Source organism: Nycticebus coucang, chromosome 1, assembly GCF_027406575.1.
Source record: "Nycticebus coucang isolate mNycCou1 chromosome 1, mNycCou1.pri, whole genome shotgun sequence".
NCBI classification, from domain to species: domain Eukaryota; kingdom Metazoa; phylum Chordata; class Mammalia; order Primates; family Lorisidae; genus Nycticebus; species Nycticebus coucang.
In genome coordinates, this window is record NC_069780.1 from 64,355,603 (window position 1) to 64,374,115 (window position 18,513).

Consider the following 18,513-nt stretch of genomic DNA (forward strand, 5'->3'; position numbering starts at 1 on the left):
GAGAAATTAACAAAGAGCATCAATCTTGGGAGTACAGGTGATAGAACAATAGTTTTGTGAAAGTAAAGAACAACAATAGTGGATTTCAAATTCACTGTGTGTAGGATGTACAGAATTAGAAATGGAATATCCAGTTTCTAATTTCTTAGTGATCAGGAGTTAATGAATACTATAATTTACTTATGCTTTCAAAGATTATTTCCATCTCCCTCCCACTACTTACTTATTATCTTTCCACCTACTATTCCAAGGGGTTTACTCTGATAGCTATAAGTTTACTAAAAACTGTGCTCTCACTTTCTCATAAGCAGTAAACTAAGTCAAGTCACCAGGAATTAGTGGAATATTCCATTAAAATAGATTGAGCACTGGCAAACCTCACAGATATTGCCAGTTTGATTCCAGTCTACCACAGTAAAGCAAATATTGCAATAAAGAGAGACACACATTTTTTTATTTCCTAGGGCATATAAAAATGTGTTTACACTACACAGTAGTCTATTAAGTGTACAATAGCATTATGTCTAACAAGACAATGTACATACTTTAAAAATGCTTTCTTACAAAAACTGCTAGTTATTATCTGAGACTTCAATGAATTATAATCATTTTTCCTGGTGGAGATTTTTGCCTCAATATTGATGCCTGCTGCGGAGGGCTGGGGTAGCTGTGACAATGAAGTTTGCCATGTCTATTGACTGCTGCTTTCACAAACAATTTCTCTGCAGCATGTAATGTTGTTTGATAGCATTTTACTCACAATACAATTTCTTTCAGAACTGAAGTCAATCCTCTCAAACCCTACCACTGCTTTATCAAGTTTATGTAGTAGTCTAAATCCTTCATTGTTATTTCAACAGTATTTATAGCATCTTCACCAGAAATAGATTTCATCTCAAGAAACCACTTCCCTTACTCATTCATAAGAAGCAACTCTTCAGCCATTTAAGTTTTATCATGAGTTTGCAGCAATTTGGTCACTTCTTCAGACTCCACTTCTAATTCTAGTTCTCATGCTATTTCTACCATATCTGCAGTGACTTTCCCCACTGAAGTCTCCAAGTCATCTATAAGGGTTGGAATCAATTTCTGCCAAACTCCTTGAGTGAGCTACAATCACGCCTATTGACTTCTAACTATGAATCAGGAATGTTCTTAATAACATTAGAATGGTGGATCCTTTCCAGATGCTTTTCTTTTCTCTCTCTCTCTCTTGCTTTTATTGTTGGGGATTCACTGAGGGTACAATAAACCTGGTTACACTGATTGCATTTGTTAGGTAAAGTCCCTCTTACAATCATGTCTTGCCCCCAAAAGGTGTGGCACACACCAACGTCCCACCCCCTTCCCTCTTCCCTCTCTCTGCTCTTCCTTTCTCCACCTCACCTCATTCATTCTCTCTCTGCTTTCCCCTTCCTCCACCCCCTCATGTCCTTAATTGTCCTCATATCAAAACTGAGTACATAGGATTCATGCTTCCCCATTCTTGTGATGCTTTACTAAGAATAATGTCTTCCACTTCCATCCAGGTTACTACAAAGGATGTAAACTCTCCTTTTTTAATGGCTGAATAGTATTCTATGGTGTACATATACAATAGCTTGTTAATCCATTCCTGGGTTGGTGGGCATTTAGGCTGTTTCCACATTTTGGTGATTATAAATTGAGCTGCACTAGATTATAAACAGTCTAGTAAGTGTCCTTATGATTAAAGGATTTGTTTCCTTCTGGGTAGATGCCCAATAATGGGATTGCAGGATCAAATGGGAGGTCTAGCTTGAGTGCTTTGAGGTTTCTCCATACTTCCTTCCAGAAAGGTTGTACTAGGTTGCAGTCCCACCAGCAGTGTAAAAGTGTTCCCTTCTCTCCACATCCAAGCCAGCATCTGCAGTTTTGAGATTTTGTGATGTGTGCCATTCTCAGTGGGGTTAAATGGCAACTCAGGGTGGTTTTGATTTGCATTTCTCTAATAAATAGGGATGATGAGCATTTTTTCATGTTTGTTATTCATGAGTGAAATTGGTCTGAAATTCTCCTTTTTAGTTGGGTCTTTTCCTGGTTTTGGTATCAGGGTGATATTTGCTTCATAGAAGGTATTGGGGAAGATTCCTTCCTCCTCAATTTTTTGGAATAATTTCTGCAGTACAGGAATAAGCTCTTCCTTGAAGGTTTGATAGAATTCTGGTGTGAAGCCATCTGGACCAGGGCATTTTTTGTTGGAAGCTTTTTTATTGTTTCTTTAATTTCAGTGCATGAAATTGGTCTGTTCAGAAGCTCTATTTCTTCCTGGCTAAGTCTAGGGAGAGGGTGTGATTCCAAATATTAATCCATTTCCTTCACATTGTCAAATTTGGGGGCATAGAGTTTCTGGTAGTATGCAGAGATGATTTTCTGTATATCTGTGGCATCAGTTGTTATTTCCCCTTTATCATTTCTGATTGAGGTTACTAGAGATTTTACTTACATGTTTCTAGTTAATCTGGCCAAAGGTTCATCTATTTTATTTATTTTTTCAAAAACCCAAGTCGTTGTTTCATTAATTTTCTGGATGATTCTTTTTTTTTTTTTTTCAATTTCATTGATCTCTGATTTAATTTTGGATATTTCTCTTCTTCTACTGGGTTTAGGCTTAGATTGTTCTTCTTTTTACAATTACCTAAGATGGCCTGTGAGTTTGTTGATGCTCTCTTTTTCTGTTTTTTTTTTTTAATGTAGACATCTAAAGCAATAAATTTTCCTCTCAAAACTGCTTTGCAGCATCCCACAGGTTTTGATAGCTTGTGTCTTCATTGTTGTTATGCTCAAGAAAGTTAGTGATTTCCTATTTTATTTTTTCCTGCACCCATCTGTCATTCAACAGAAGGCTGTTTAATTTCATTGCCTTTGTGTGGGGTTGAACATTTTTGTTAGAGTTCCACCTTTAGTGCCTTATGGTCTGAGAAGATACAAGGTAAAATTTCAATTCTTTTGATTCTGTTGAGGTTTGTTTTGTGTCCCAGGATATGATCAATTTTGGAGAATGTTCCATGGGGTGATGAGAAGAATGTATATTCTTTATCTTTGGGATGGAGTGTTCTATATGCGTCTATCAAGCACAGTTGTTCTAGGGTCTCATTTAAGTCTCTTATATCCTTGTTTAATTTCTGTTTAGAGGATCTGTCCAGCTCTGTAAGAGGAGTGTTAAGGTCCCCTGTTATTATGGTATTATCAGATATCATCTTGCTCAGACTGAGTAAGGTCTGTTTCAAGAATCTGGGAGCATTTAAATTGGGTGCGTAGATATTTAGAATTGAAATGTCTTCTTGTTGTATTTTTCCCTTGACCAATATAAAGTGACCGTCTGTCTTTTTTGACTTTAGTTGCTTTAAATCCACATGTATCTGAAAATAAGATTACAACTCCTCTTTTCTTCTGAATTCCATTTGCCTGAAAAATTGTCTTCCAACCCTTAACTCGGAGTTTTAATTTGTCTTTCAAAGCTAAGTGTGTGTCCTGCAGACAGCAAATGGGTGGCTTGTGTTTTTTAATCCAGTCAGCCAATCTATGTCTCTTCAGTGGGGAATTCAAGCCATTAACATTTATTGAGATAACTGATAAGTGTAGTAGTGTTCTATTCATCTTATTTTATGAGAGTTCATTGCTTAGTTTTATCTTTTGCATCAGTGTGGAAGCTCGGTTCTGTCCTTTAAATTGCTGAGTTCTTACTTTGCTGTTGATCCATTGTGATGGTCAGTGTGTAGAATAGGTTGAAGTATTTCCTGTAGACCTTGTCTTGTTGTGGCAAATTTCCTCAATGTTTGTATATCAGTAAATGATTTGATTTCTCTGTCAATTATAAAGCTTAACTTAGCAGGATATAGAATTCTGGGCTGGAAATTGTTCTGTTTAAGTAGATTAAAGGTAGATGACCATTGTCTTCTTGCTTGGAAAGTTTCATTATAGAAGTCTGAAGTCACCCTGATGGATTACCCCTATAGGTCAACTGGCGCTTACTCCTGGTAGCTTGCAGAATCTTTTCTTTTGTCTTGACTTTGGACAGGTTCATCACAATGTGTCTTTTAGAAGCTTGGTTAGAGTTGAGGCAACCTGGGGTCCGATGTCCCTCTGAAAGGAGTGTTTCAGAATCTTTGGTGATATTTGGGAAATTTTCATTTAATATTCTCTAGTATGGCTTCCATTCCCCTGGGGCATTCTTCTTCTTCTGGGATGCCTATCACTCGTATGTTTGAACACTTCATAAAGTCCCATAATTCTGTCAGTGAACATTCTGCTTTCTCTTTCTTCTTTTCTTCCTCTTTAACCATCTGAGTTATCTCAAGAGCTTTATCCTCTACCTCTGAGATTCTTTCTTCTGCATGGTCTAATCTGTTGTTGATACTTTCTATTACATCTTTAAGTTCCCTAATTGACTGCTTCAGTTCCTTCAGCTCTGCTATATCCTTTCTATATTCTTCATATCATTCATCTCTTATTTGAGTCTGTTTTTGTATTTCCTTTTGGTTATTTTCCACTTTATCAGCAGTTTCCTTCATTGTTTCCATCATTTCCTTCATTGTTTTCATCATCTGTATTCTAAATACCCTGTCATTTCTAACATTTCTTTATAGGTGGAATCCTTTACAATAGCTACCTCACGGTCCCTGGGTGGGGGGGGGGCGGGGGCAGTTGCTCTGTACTAGTTTTTCATGTTGCCAGGATTTTTCTGCTGATTCTTTCTCATGAGTGATTTCTTTTATCTATTTCCTTGCCCTAATTTTCCTTTCACTTCCTCTTGCTCTTTAAGTTGTTGTGCCTCTGAACCAGGGTTTCAATGAGTCTGTGCCCAGTTGCAAGGAAGCTGTTACTCAGCTGCCATCTTGCTCCTCCTTCTCCAGATGCTTTTCAATTTACTCTGTCCAGATCTATCAGAGGAATTACTATCTATGAGAGCTTCAACCTAAACGGAATGTATTTTTTTAAATAATAGGACTTGAAAGTCAAAATTGTTCTCTGATCCATGGTCTACAGAAGAGATGCTATGTTAGCAGGCATAAAAATAACATTCATCTTCTTGCACATCTCCAGATCTCTTGAGTGACCAGGTATGTTGTCAATGAGTAGCCATATATTAAAGGAATCTTTTTTTGTTTTTTTCTGAGCAATAGGTCTCAACAGTGTGCTTAAATTATTCAGTAAGCTATGCTACAAATGGGTGTGCTGTCACCCAGGCTCTATTATTCCATTTATAGAGCACAAGCAGAGTAAATTTAGAGTAATTCATAAGAGCCCTAGGATTTGGCTTCAACTTAAAGCCCCTAATAAGAGAGGCAGCCTGTTCTTTAAAGCCAGTCACTGACTTTTCTCTACAGCTGTGAAAGCCCTAGGTGGCAGTGTCTACATTGGAAATCTATTATTTAGTGTAGCCATCTTCATTGAATCTCTTAGCTTCAATGAGATTCTCTTATTCTTATGGGATATTTGCTACAGCTCCTCCATCAGCATTTTTTGCCTTACCTTGTACTTTCATGTTATGGAGATGGCTTCTTTCCTTAAACATCATAAACCAATCTCTGCTAGCTTCCAACTTTTCTTCTTCAACTTCACCCTTCTTATCTCTCACAGAATTGAAGAGAGTTAGGTCCTTGCTCTGGATTAGGTTTTGGTTTATGGAAATGTTATGGCTGGTCTGATCTTCTATCCACAGCACTGAAACTTTCTTCTTATTACCAGTAAGACTGTTTTGCTTTCTTTTCATTTGTGAACTCAGTGGAGTAACACTTTTAATTTCCTTCAAGAACATTTCCTTTACATTCACAACTTGGCTAACTGGTGTAAGAGGTCTAGCTTTCAACCTATCTCAGTTTTCAACATGCCTTCTTCACTTAGCTTAATCATTGTAAGTTTTTGATTTAAAACAAAAAACGTGAATATTTCACTTAAACTTTTAGAGGCCATTATAGAATTGCTAATTAGCCTAATTAACAATATTAATTAATTGTTTTATCTCAAGTAATAGAGAGGACCAAAGGGAGAGAAAAAGATGGGGGAAGGGTTTCATTAGTTGATGCTGTTAAGATAAATGACCCTGGGATATTCCCTCCAACCTCTTTTTGGTGCCTGAGTTCAGGTAGAAATTACCGTTGATCTACTCATTCCTTGATTTTTCCACTCAAAACAAATTGACAAAAAGTGCCAGGATGACATCACATCTGGGTCAACAGTGATAATAGAGACAGCAAGGAATTTGAAAAGAATATAAACATGACCAATCCACTCTGTTTGGAATTTGGTTAACAAACTCTCTACACATTTTGAACTCTCTTCATTGGACATTATGCATGGATACTTATTTTTTTTTTAATATATATACCTCAGCTCATTTACTTAGTTATTGTGTCAAGACATTTATACTCTATACTAATAAATTCAACATGTACCCTTGCATTATGCACCTTAGCTGTGAACCCACCATTAACCCTCCCTTGATCTGACTTCCCCCCTCCCTTTTATTCCCCCTCATCTTGGGCCATAGTTGTGATCTATTCATCATATAAAAGTGTGAGTGATTGTAAATTGGTTTCATAATGGTACCCAGTACACGGGATATTTTTTCTTTCATTATTGAGATACTTTACTAATAGTATATGTTCCAACTCCATCCATGTAAACATAAAATAAGTAAAGTCTCCATCATTTTTAAGGCTGTATAATATTTTGTGGTATACATATACCAAAATTTATTAATCCATTCATGGGTCGAGGGGCACTTGGACTTCTTCTATGACTTGACTATTATGAATTGAGCTGCAATGAACAATCTGGTGCAAATATCTTTGTTATAAAGTGATTTTTGGTCTTTTGGATATACACCTAGTAGAGGAATTGCACGATCAAATGACAGGTCTAAATAATTTTTTAATTTGTTTATTATTTCAAATTAATGAGGGTACAAATTTTTAGGTTACATTGTTCTCACTTAAAGGGTAAAGTCCTATTTGTAAAAGAGCCCCTCACCTAGGCAGTGGGTTATATACCCTCACAATGTGTACATTAGGAGAGATCCCACCTCAGGCCCTTCCTTACTGAACTTATTTTCTTGATTTACTAATGTCATTATCTTATAATTTTCTCCCCAACTACTGATTTTTTAAATAGTATACATAGGTAGGGTTGAAGAGCACCCAGGCCCATCACACTTTGAAAAATTTGAGATTGACCAGATAATTTTGACTCACCAGAGCAGACAAGGAGATTGCTCCAAAGCAATAAAACCGGAAACTTCATTGACATGAAATTCAGTGATCCTAATCTGAAACTCCAACATAAACTAGACTCCAACAGAAATAAGTTGGATTAGAGACACTGAAGCTTCCTGTCCTGTACCAAAATAGCCAGCTGATTCAGTCAATGCAGTAGTGGGAAATGCCAATTGTATTGTTCTATTGAACCAGAACAGAGTTAAGTCAATCAAAACAATCAATCCTGTTAGTCCACACATTGAGGAGGAGAGCAGAGTCAATTATTCCAGGACTTTATGTTAAAAAAAAAAACAAAGCAAAACTTTTGTTCTATAATGGATACTTCACATGTGCATATATTTTTGACCTGATCAATTTTAAAACATATATTAGTTCTCCACGAAAACTAAAATAATGAGATATAATTAAAGCTCCCAGTGAATGGATCTTACTGTCTTCTAAATGATCTATATTGGTTTTTATGTTCTCTGTATCACACATACATACACACAAGTCATCAACTGTGTCAACTTGAGGAAAAATTAATCATTCAAATCAATTTTTTTCAATTCAATATAACAAAATTTTATTTATATCCTTCCATGAGTGATCCTTTCCTCTTCTTTGGAGGGTTATGGTCTACTTTCATAATCTGATGAAAATTGATAGAGCCTCTGCCTAGAAAATATATATATATGCATTTGTATATATATTCACACACTCTCATGTGAACAAAATATCGCACATCAATTTTGAGAACCTTATAGATTCTCAGAGATATTTACTCTGGGTTAAAAACACCTGGTTCAAGTACTTGGAAATGAGTTAGACACTGAAGGTCCTGAAGCAAAGAGGGTCTCCTGTAAAAGGATATGAAACAAAATGGCATGATTGGAGGAAGATAATACGATAGCTTGGTTACTCTGAAACACAAAGTAGAATGGGAAAGAAGAAGAGAAATGGTAGGCAAAAGTCCCGGCATTAAAGGCCATATACATAGTATGTCATGCTAGGGAATCCAGACAGGATGCTGTAGCCTACTGTTTCTTAGTATGATCCAAGAGCATTTGTAGAGGATCATCTAGGATGATTTATTGAATGAAAATCTCTAAGGAGGGGCCTAGGAATATACATTTCAAGGTTGCTGATGCACGTTAAAGTTTATAACCCTCAAGGGGGCCTGGAGGAAAGAGCAGGATGGTGAGAAGTCAACAGCAGCCCAAAGGTTCTAAGAGGGTCTGACGATGGTGATTGGATTTTCATTTAGACAGAGCATTCTGCAGCCTGCAGAGGAAAGTTTTAACAAGGCCAGATGGAAAATGGAGAACAGTAAATTTGGACTACAGTGAGATGCCATAACATAAACTAAAGCAGAAGTCCTGAGGAAAAGAGAGATATGGAAGATTCTTAGCGAGTAAAAATTAACAAAATCATAGAGAAGTAGAAGGAGGGAGTCAATGAAAACTGGGTTTTCTGGCTTGAGAGACTAGCCTGATGTCAGAGTTACCATTAAAATGGGTGTGAAAAGCAGATGTAGGAGGCAAAATAGAGTTCAGATTTGGATTCTGAGCTGTTTAGGAAACAGGTAGGTAGAGACCAAAACCCAGTGTCTTCAGTGAAGGTGAAGGACTTCAGTGAAGGTGATGGTGCATGGAAGACTTCAGATGCCTGTTTTATCAGGTCTTTTCTCCTGGTACAGCTCCTTCTGAGGAGAATATCCCATCTCCTCTCTGGGCACCAGGCTGCAGATGTCTTAGGAGCTCAGTAAAGAAGTAGTCGGGGTCTCACCAGTCACTGAATCCCCCTGTGGCTCTGTCAGGCTCTCTCCATTCTCTTCCTGGCTGGATTCCAAGCCAGCAGCAGCTCTGACCCAGTTCTCCTTGTGACTCCCGAGGCTCCAGGACTCAGCTGGCTTCTTGTCTCCATTCTCCCTGCAGACATTGTCTTCCTCACCTCTGCACTGCCAGCTTCCCCACCTCCATCACCTATCTATCCTCATGTAGTGTGGTTCTGCTTCCACCTGTCTCCTAGAGTTTCATGGAGGGATTTGTTTGCATTTGTGTGTTCATCCTCATTGTCACTTGGGAGATGGTTTCTCAAAGAAAGGCGTGTGATATGATTTGGATATCTGGCCCCTACAAGCAGGTGTTGAAATTTGATCCCCAGTGTTGGATATGGAGCCTAGTATCTGGGTCATGAAGCCAGATCCCTCATGAATGGTTTTGTGCCCTCCCCCAATAAGTGAGTGCATTATCACCTTACTACTTTACACAAGAGCTGGTTATTTGAAAGAGCCTGGCACCACCTCCTGCCTCTCTTGCTCTCTCCTTTGCTCCTCCTCTCACCATATGGTATTCCTGCTGCTCTTTCACCTTCCACCTTGATTGGAAGCTTCCTGAAAACCTCACCAGAAGCAGATGCTGACATGATGATTCTTGTACAGGCTGCAGAACCATGAGCCAAATAATCCTCTTTTCTTTTAAAATTACTCAGCTTCAAGTATTTCTTTTATGGCATCACAAAATGAACAAATAATACAGGAAGGGAGGCAGAAAGGTCTTTGCCATTTTCAATTTATCTTAAAATAACATGAACATTTATTTCATTGACTCAGCAATTCCATTTCTAGGAACTTATCCCAAAGAAATTGTTATTGTAAGTACACAAAGATGTATGTGCATTGATGTTTATTTCATCATTATCTGAGAAAGAAAATGTTAAAGAAGAAACAATCACAACAGTTACCAAAAATAGAATGGTTAAATAAGTTATGGAACATTCATACCATGTAACCCTATATAGCCAGCAAAAAAAAAAAAAAAAAGAGATGAACCTAAAACTTCAAGGTAAGAAAACTATATTTAGGGGGAAATGTTATTGTCTACAACAGTCCACCTAAAGAATAATTTTTAATTCATTAATATTCCCACCAATAAAAGACCAACAGCAAGAGAAGAAGAGGCACCCTGAGCCCCAAAATACCTACTTAATAAGTGGAAAAACAAAAGTTTTCATCATTGGTGAAGGGGAGTATGACCAGAGTCCAGCTGTTGAAAGCTAGAATCCATTGAACACCTCCCACCAGGCCCCAACAGGATCATATTGGATAAAACAAAAATATTGTTTGAAGAACTGAGACATGAATTAAATTTTAGAATTAAAGAATTAAATTTTTTTTAAAGTCTAAGTTGACACAGAACATCTGCAGTTATTGCCCCCCAGACAGCAAAACACACTAAAAAAACTCTACTAATTAAGGCAATTTGGTACCATGAAAAAATTCAAAAAACAAGCCAAAAGAATACAATCCAGCAGCATGCCCACACATATATGGAAATTTTCGTTATAAAATTTGTAATAAAGTTGATATTTCAAATTAGTGGAGGAAATGGACTATTCAATAAATGGTATAAGAAACTCCACTATTTATGAGGAAAAATAAATTTCTATCCCAGTTCCACAACTTGGGCTGCAACATTGCACATAGCATTTACAAACTACAGATGGATTAAAGAACTAAATTTATATGTGCATGTGTTCAGGGGAAATACAGGGGAATATTTTTATAATTTGAGAAAGTAAAAGGGCTCCTTAAGCAAGTCATAAAAAACAGAAATGTCCTAAAGGATAAACTGACAATTTTTAGCTCATAAAAATTAAAAGCTTCTTGACAACAAACGACTCTAAACACAGAGTTTGAGAGAAATGACTGACAAAAGAAAAAACATCCATAGCATATTCCACAAAGGCTCAATATCTAGAATATATGAAAATGACTTGACTTTGAATAAGGAAAGCCAAACAACCCAGTAGAAAATAAACATAGCAAATGAACAGGCAATTTCCAGAAGAACCAAAAGCGACCTAAACTTATGAAAGGAAACTACCCCGCTGATCATCAGAAAACTAAAAAGTTTTAAAATATAATATCAATTTTTTTTAATTGTGGTAAGAACGCTTAACATACTATCTACCCTGTTCACAAGTTTTAAGTACACAAAATGGTATTATTAACTATAGACACAAGGCCATACAGAAGATCTCTAAGAGTTATTCCCCTTGCATAACTGAAACTCAGCTCCCATTTATCGTTTCTCATCTTTCATGTCTAAAAGATACACATTATGTATTAATGAGGAAGACAAGATACGGGCATTCTTGTACATTTTTGGAATGAGTATAAATTAATGAAATCTTTGTGGAAGGCAATTTCAGGGATAAAATTCAAGTACTATTTAATATCTAATGTGGTACCAGCACTGGCCCTTCAGAACAGATGCCAGGTATACCCATTTGATAAGGTTCTGCCGGTATCTCACCCTTACACAGCAGAATTAATCCAGTCTTAAAGCACACATGCTCTTTGACTCAGCAATTTCATTTCTAGGAATTTACTCCAAAGAAATTCTCTTTTAAGCACATAAAAACGCATACAAGTTGATGTTAATTTTGTAATTATTCTGAAAATCTAAAAAAGAAAAAAGTAGAAGCAATAGTAATGATCATCACACAGGGAGTAGTGAAATAAATTATGGCACATTCATGCCCTGAAATACTATATAATCATTAAAAACAATGAGGTGAACCTAAATAAACAAACAGAAAAACATAGCATAATGCTAAGTAAAAAGTGGCAAATTGCAAATCACAGATTAATTTGCATATTTAATTTCATGTATTTTTGAAATATTTATGTTGTGATAGTTGATTTTATGCATCAAGTTGACTATATCACAAAATATTCAGCTATCTGCTTAAGCTTCATTTCTGGGTGTGTCTGTGCAGGTGTGTTCAGAAGAAATTAGCCTTTGAATCTGTCAGCTGACTAAAGAGGAGGATGGTCCTCCTTAGAGTAAGCCAGCATGGTGCAATCCATTGAAGGCTTGAGTGATACAGGAAGAACAATTTGCTTTCTCCCTCTCTCTGTCCAAGTGCTTGAGCTGGAGCATCAATCTCCTCTTGGCCTTGGTACAACTGGGTCCCAAACCTTCAGACCAGCACTGGAACCCACACCATTGATTCTCCTCCTCTCAGGTCTTCAGAACTATACCACTGGCCTTCCTGGGTCTCCAGCTTGTAAATGGCAGACCGTAGGACTTCTCAGCCTCCATAACTGCAGAGCTGATGCTTTATATCACTTTATACACATATATATGTGTGTATATGGGTGTATAGTCTTCTATTATTTAATGATGGGAATACTTCCTGAGAATTGTGTTGTTAGGCAATTTTGTCTTTGTGTGAATATCACAGAGTGTGCCTACACAATCTAGATCTTATAGTCTACTACACACCAGGCTCTATGGTGTAGAGTATTGCTCCCAGGCTACAATCTATACAATCTGTACAAATACTACTGTGATACACTTAAGGAAATAGTAACATAATGCCAAATATTTGTGCAATAGAAATTTTAAGCTCTATTATAATCTTACGGTATGATCATAATATATCTGTCATTGACCAAAATATCATTGTGCAATACATGACTGTAAACACCCTGTATATACAGCATAGATACACAGAAATGTGTGTGTGTATACATTATTGATGCCATTTCTCTGAAGAACCCTGAATAATATACATATGTTTGGATGCATAAGACTGCATATAATACAGTGTGTATGAATACACATTAATTCATAAAAAAAAAAGGATACAAGGATGGGTAATACTATTTACAGGAGTTACGTGTAAGAAAGAGTACAGAAGGAAAGCAGAAGAGGAGCTTAGCATTTTGCTTTGTAGACTCTACATCATACATCATCCCAATGAGAATGCATCCCCAGCTGCCTTGTTTTATTGTGCGTCACTTTATTGTACTACCCAGATATTGTATTTTTTGCAAATCAAAAATTTATGAAAACCCTGCATCAAACAAGTCCATCAGTGCCACTTTTCCAACAGCATGTGCTCATTTTGTGTCTCTGTGTAACATTTTAGTAAGTCTCACAATATTTCAAACTCTTATTGTGTCCATTATGGAAATCTGTGATGAGTGATCTTTCATGTTACTACTGTAATTATTTTCAGGGCACCACAAACTGCATCCAATACAAGAAGCAAACTTAATAATTGCTATGTGTTCTGACTGGTCCACTGGCCATCTCTCTCCCATCTCACTCCCTCCCTCTCTCATGCTTCCCTATTCCCTGAGACAAAACAGTATTAAAAAATAGGCCAATTAATAACCCCACAATGGCCTCTAAGTGTTCAAGTGAATAGAAGAATGGCATGTCTCTCGCTTTAGAGCCAAAGTAAGAAATAATCAAGCTTAATGAGGAAGGGTTGTTGAAAGCCCAGATAGGCAGAAAGATAGGGCTCTTGTACCAGTTAGCCAAGTTGCCAATGCAAAGAAAATGCTCTTGAAGAAAATTAAAAGTGCTACTCCAGTGAACACAAAACAATAAGAAAGCAAAATGGACTTATTACTGTTATAGAGAAACTTTTACTGGGTAAGAGATCAAATCAGCCACAACATTTTCTTAAGCCAAAGCCTAATTCAGAGCAAGGACTTAACTCTCTTGAATTCTGTAAAGGCTTGAGAGAGTTGAAAAAGCTGCAGGAGAAAAGTTGGAAGGTAGCAGAGGTTGGTTCATGAAGTTTAAGGAAAGAAGCCCATCTCCATAATGTAAAAGTGCAAAGTAAAGCAGAAAGTGCTAGAGGAAAATTTGGGACAAGTGATCCAGAAGATCTAGCTAGGAGACCTGATGAAAATGGCTACACTAAACAACAGATTTTCAATATAGATGAAATATCCTTCTATGGAAGAAGATGCCATTCAGGAATTTCATAGCTAGAGAAAAGAAAGTAATGCCTGGCTTCAAACTACAGGCTGCTTTGCTTGTCTGGAGTTAACAGTTAACACAGCTGGTGACTTTAAGTTGAGCCCATGCTCACTTTCCATTCCAAAAATCCTAGGACCCTTAAAAATTATACTAAATTTATCCTTCATGTGCTCTATAAATGGAATTACAAAGCCTGAATGATAGCACATCTGTTTCCCAGGCAGGGATGCCCAACCTTTCAGTTTCTCTGTGCCATGCTGGGAGAAAAGTCGTCTTGAGCCACACATTAAGATATACAAACACTAACGAAAGCTGACAGGCACAAATAAAGGTCCAGGCATAATTTTCATGATATCCACCCCCATGGATAATCAAAAAAAATCCTCACATAATCCACATGTGGCCCACAGGATGCAGGTTGGATACCCCTAGAAGGCTTACTGACTATTTTAAGCACACTGTTGAGACTTATTGCTCAGAAAAAAAGATTCCTTTTAAAATATAATTGCTCAATTGACAATGAACCCGGTCACCCAAGAGATCTGATGGAGGTGTACAAGGAAATTAATGTTGTTTTGTGTTTGTTAATATAATATCTATTCTGCAACCCAGGGATCAAGGAGTAATTTTGACTTTCAAGTCCTATTGTGCATTTCATAAAGCTATAACTTCCATAGATAATTATTAATTTTAATAAAAATATTAAGATAATAATGTTAGATAATGTTAATAAAATATTATTTTAAACGTTTTAATAAAAATATTGAAATAATATTAAATATTTTTATTATTTTAATATTTTATTCATATTTATATTTTATTTAATTATTCATATTTTTTTAAGATTCACCATTTTAAATGCCATTGAGAACATTCATGATTCATGAGAGGAGGTCAAAATATCAATAATACAAGAGCCTGGAAGAAGCTGATTCCAATACTTTTCAATGACTTTAAAGGGTTCAAGAATTCAGTGGAGAAAGTCACTGCAGATATGGTGGAAACAGCAAGAGAAATGTTAATAGAATAGGAAGTGGAACCTGAAGATGTAACTGATTTGCTACAATCTCATAATAAAACTTTAACAGATGAGGACTTGCTTCTTAGGGATAAGTAAAGAAAGTAGTTTCTTGAAATGGAATGTACTCCTAATGAAAATGCTATGAGTGTTGCTGAAATGACAATGAAGGGTTTAGAATGCTACATAAACTTAGTTGATGAAGGAGCAGCATGGATTGACAGAACATTGATTACAATTTTGAAAGATATTCGACAGTACGTAAAATACATTACGTACCGTCACACAGTACCTCAGGTTACAAAAAAATTGTTGGTGAAAAAACAAGTCACTCAATGTGATGAACTTCATTGTTGTCTTATTTTAAGAAATTGCCACAGTCATCCCAACTTTTAGTAACTGCCACCTCGATTAGTCAGCAGCCATCAACAAAGAAGGCAAGAGCCTCCACCAGCCAAAAATTGACCAGTTAATGATGGCGTAAGTAAATGGCAGTATTTTTTCGCAATTAAGGATTTATTTGTTAAGGTATGTACAATGTTTTTTAGACACAATGCTATCGTACACCTAAGGGAGCACAGAATAGTGTAAACATAGATTTATATGCACTAGGAAATCAAAAAATTTATGTGACTCTCCTTTTTGCAATATTTACTTTAGGGTAGTGGTCTGGAACTGAACACACAATATCTTTGAAGTGTGATATTTTTAAGTATAATATTTTTAAATTTTTAAGGTTTAAAAACATAAATAGAAAGTTCTCAAAATACTAGGTACATTCTTCAAAATTGACATGACTAAAATGTGCATTCATCTTTAGAACTTAAATCAATGTCTCTTTGAAATGTATAATCTGAACTATTCAAAGTATATACTATCAGCCCTTCTCAAGGGCAACATTCTAATGGAATTTATTGAACCATTTTGAAATTAGCTAATTTTCAGTTTTAAATATTTGACCTCTAGGTCCTTATAGTCCCTTATATTCCTAATTTTGTCCTTTTCTTAGAAGCAGTCAGGAAGAACAGGCTAGATCACTTGATAAATATGAAATAATAATCTGAACCAAAAGCCCAAATGTATAATTATCTCCATATTGTTTTAGAGCAGAACATCATTTGCAATTGCTATTCTCTCTCCAGAGTTAGGACATTTTATTTCCTATTCTGTATCACTAACTCTACAAGGTGAATGACCAGGCTTAAGTTATAAAACGTCTATCCCTAACTCTTTAAAGTCCATTATATCTGCTATATAATATACTATAAATGTGGAACTCAGTCTTTAAAACATTAGTTGAACAGAATTTAAGTTTAAACTGAATAGAAATGATCAACAAGATCTCTCTTTTACTATCAACAATACAGCTCTTCAAAGGATTTTTTTACTGAGTGCCCTTGATTAGAAAACAAAAAAAAAAACATCAACTGAGGGATGAACCCAATCCCTGAGAAATCTAGATCCGCAATTCATATCATCTTGCCATCATGTGGTGACACCAGACTCTTCAGTGCTGGTATATTCTGAAGAGCTATATTTTTGACATGCAAATCTATTCTATATAATTCACAGTATCTACAATATCTAAAAAAATATCTAGAATTTTTTTTTGTTTATTAAACCTGTATTATTTTTAACAGTACATATCCATCAAATAAACACTCTTAGAAGATTTTTATCAAAGTGTAAAAGACTGAAGATGCCCATCTCAATTCTGTGTCATATTCTCACTCAGAATGCCTAGAGAATAGAATAGTAATTTGAAAAAATTGAGCATATATTTTCCTTAGGCAATTCCATTGTGCTTTCATTTAACTTGACAGGAATATTCAATGGATTTGGGAAAACCTAAGGAAGTGATAGTTGACATCTAAATACAAGACAATCAAAACTCTATAATCCTTACAGTCATTTTTGCCCATAGATTTTGCCTCCTGGTTTAATTGTAAATTAGACATTCTGGTGGATTTACTGTGTGAGATTACAGTTGTTCAAATAAAGGAGTTCAAATGGTTTCAATACAGATATTTTTGTATCCTTTAGGGAAGAACTTTTTCACTATCATTAACTTGGACATGGCTCCACTAGACAGTCTAATACTTCTTTGTTCCACATATCTAAAATCATAGGGAACATAAGTAACTAGAAATTTTAAAACCAAAAGTATTGATAATGTAGGGATAGTTTTGTACCATCTTAATCTTTAAATGACCTTGTATAGCATCTTAGGTTCATCAAATCTTTTGAGAACAAAATGTACTATTACTGGTTGTCATATAAAGGCCTTTTATTTCCACGGCAATTTGAAACGTGATGTTTCAGAAATCAAGACTGCATAGCAGAGCAAATATTCACACATTCTCAGCTGTTTGGGGTTATTTCTTTGAAAAGGTCATATTTTTAAATACTCACAGGCAAAAGCAAGATGCCTACTAGGGTGACCAAATGCAAGGACAAGGTGTACACACCCAAGCATGAACTACCTACCTAACCCAAATTATTCAGAAGTTAGAAATAAGCAAAGAAGTATGCACTGCTATTTTGCTAAATCAAGGACTCTCCCAGCCCAGATCTGGTCTTTTCTGATCACTAGAGGTCTCTATTTTGTCAGGTGTCCAGACAACAAACCTGGCAGGTGGCTTGCAAAGTCTAGGGAAGTGAAGACTTGTTGTTTAATCCACATTCTTGACATAGATAAGAAAATATAGCATAACTGGGGTTATTCAGTCAGCCCTTGAGAGAGCTGGTCCCCATTTCTCCTTCACCCAATCTTTCCAGGCTATTGCTCTGATATGGCATCAAAGCCACTAAAAGTACATTTGAAAATGAAAGGTCTATCACATTCCACGCTTCTTTTGAAACATCAAAAAGGTACAAAAAGAAGCGACAGGACTAGAAAAAGCAGACACGGAGCAGGACAGTGCCTGGTAGAACAGCGAATAGCTGGAGGTGAACCAATGTGAGGTCTATGAAAAAGCAAGTGAGAGAACCAGAAATTTGCTGCTGACAAGATGAAACAGCCCACAGCTGTGTCATGCTAATAAAAAGTTAATTTCAACTTTCAGACACTCTTCATGGTACTTTACAGTTCAATGGCGTCAAGCTCATCCATTGTGCTGCATGACCTGCAGAGACTGGATCTATTTACAAGCTCTCAGAATCCAAATAGAATTTAAGGAAACTATTTTATTTCTGGAAGATGTCCATGGGGATAAGAACATTTGCGATCAGGTTGAACAGCTACCCCAGCGTCCTTGCAAACTCGCATTTCAGACATCGAAAAAGTCCTGAAACACAGGCACTGGTGGATCAGAGCTTTTCCTTATAGCCATAGTTCATGCCGTCACTGCCAAAAATCTGGGGATCAGCAGAGTTTCAACTGAAATTTAAAAAAAAAAGAAATCTTAAATGCCTTGATAAATCTGTGGTCACCCTCATGATCTACTTCCTTCAGGCTGAACCAGACAACCTACAAAATTTTTTTAAAGTC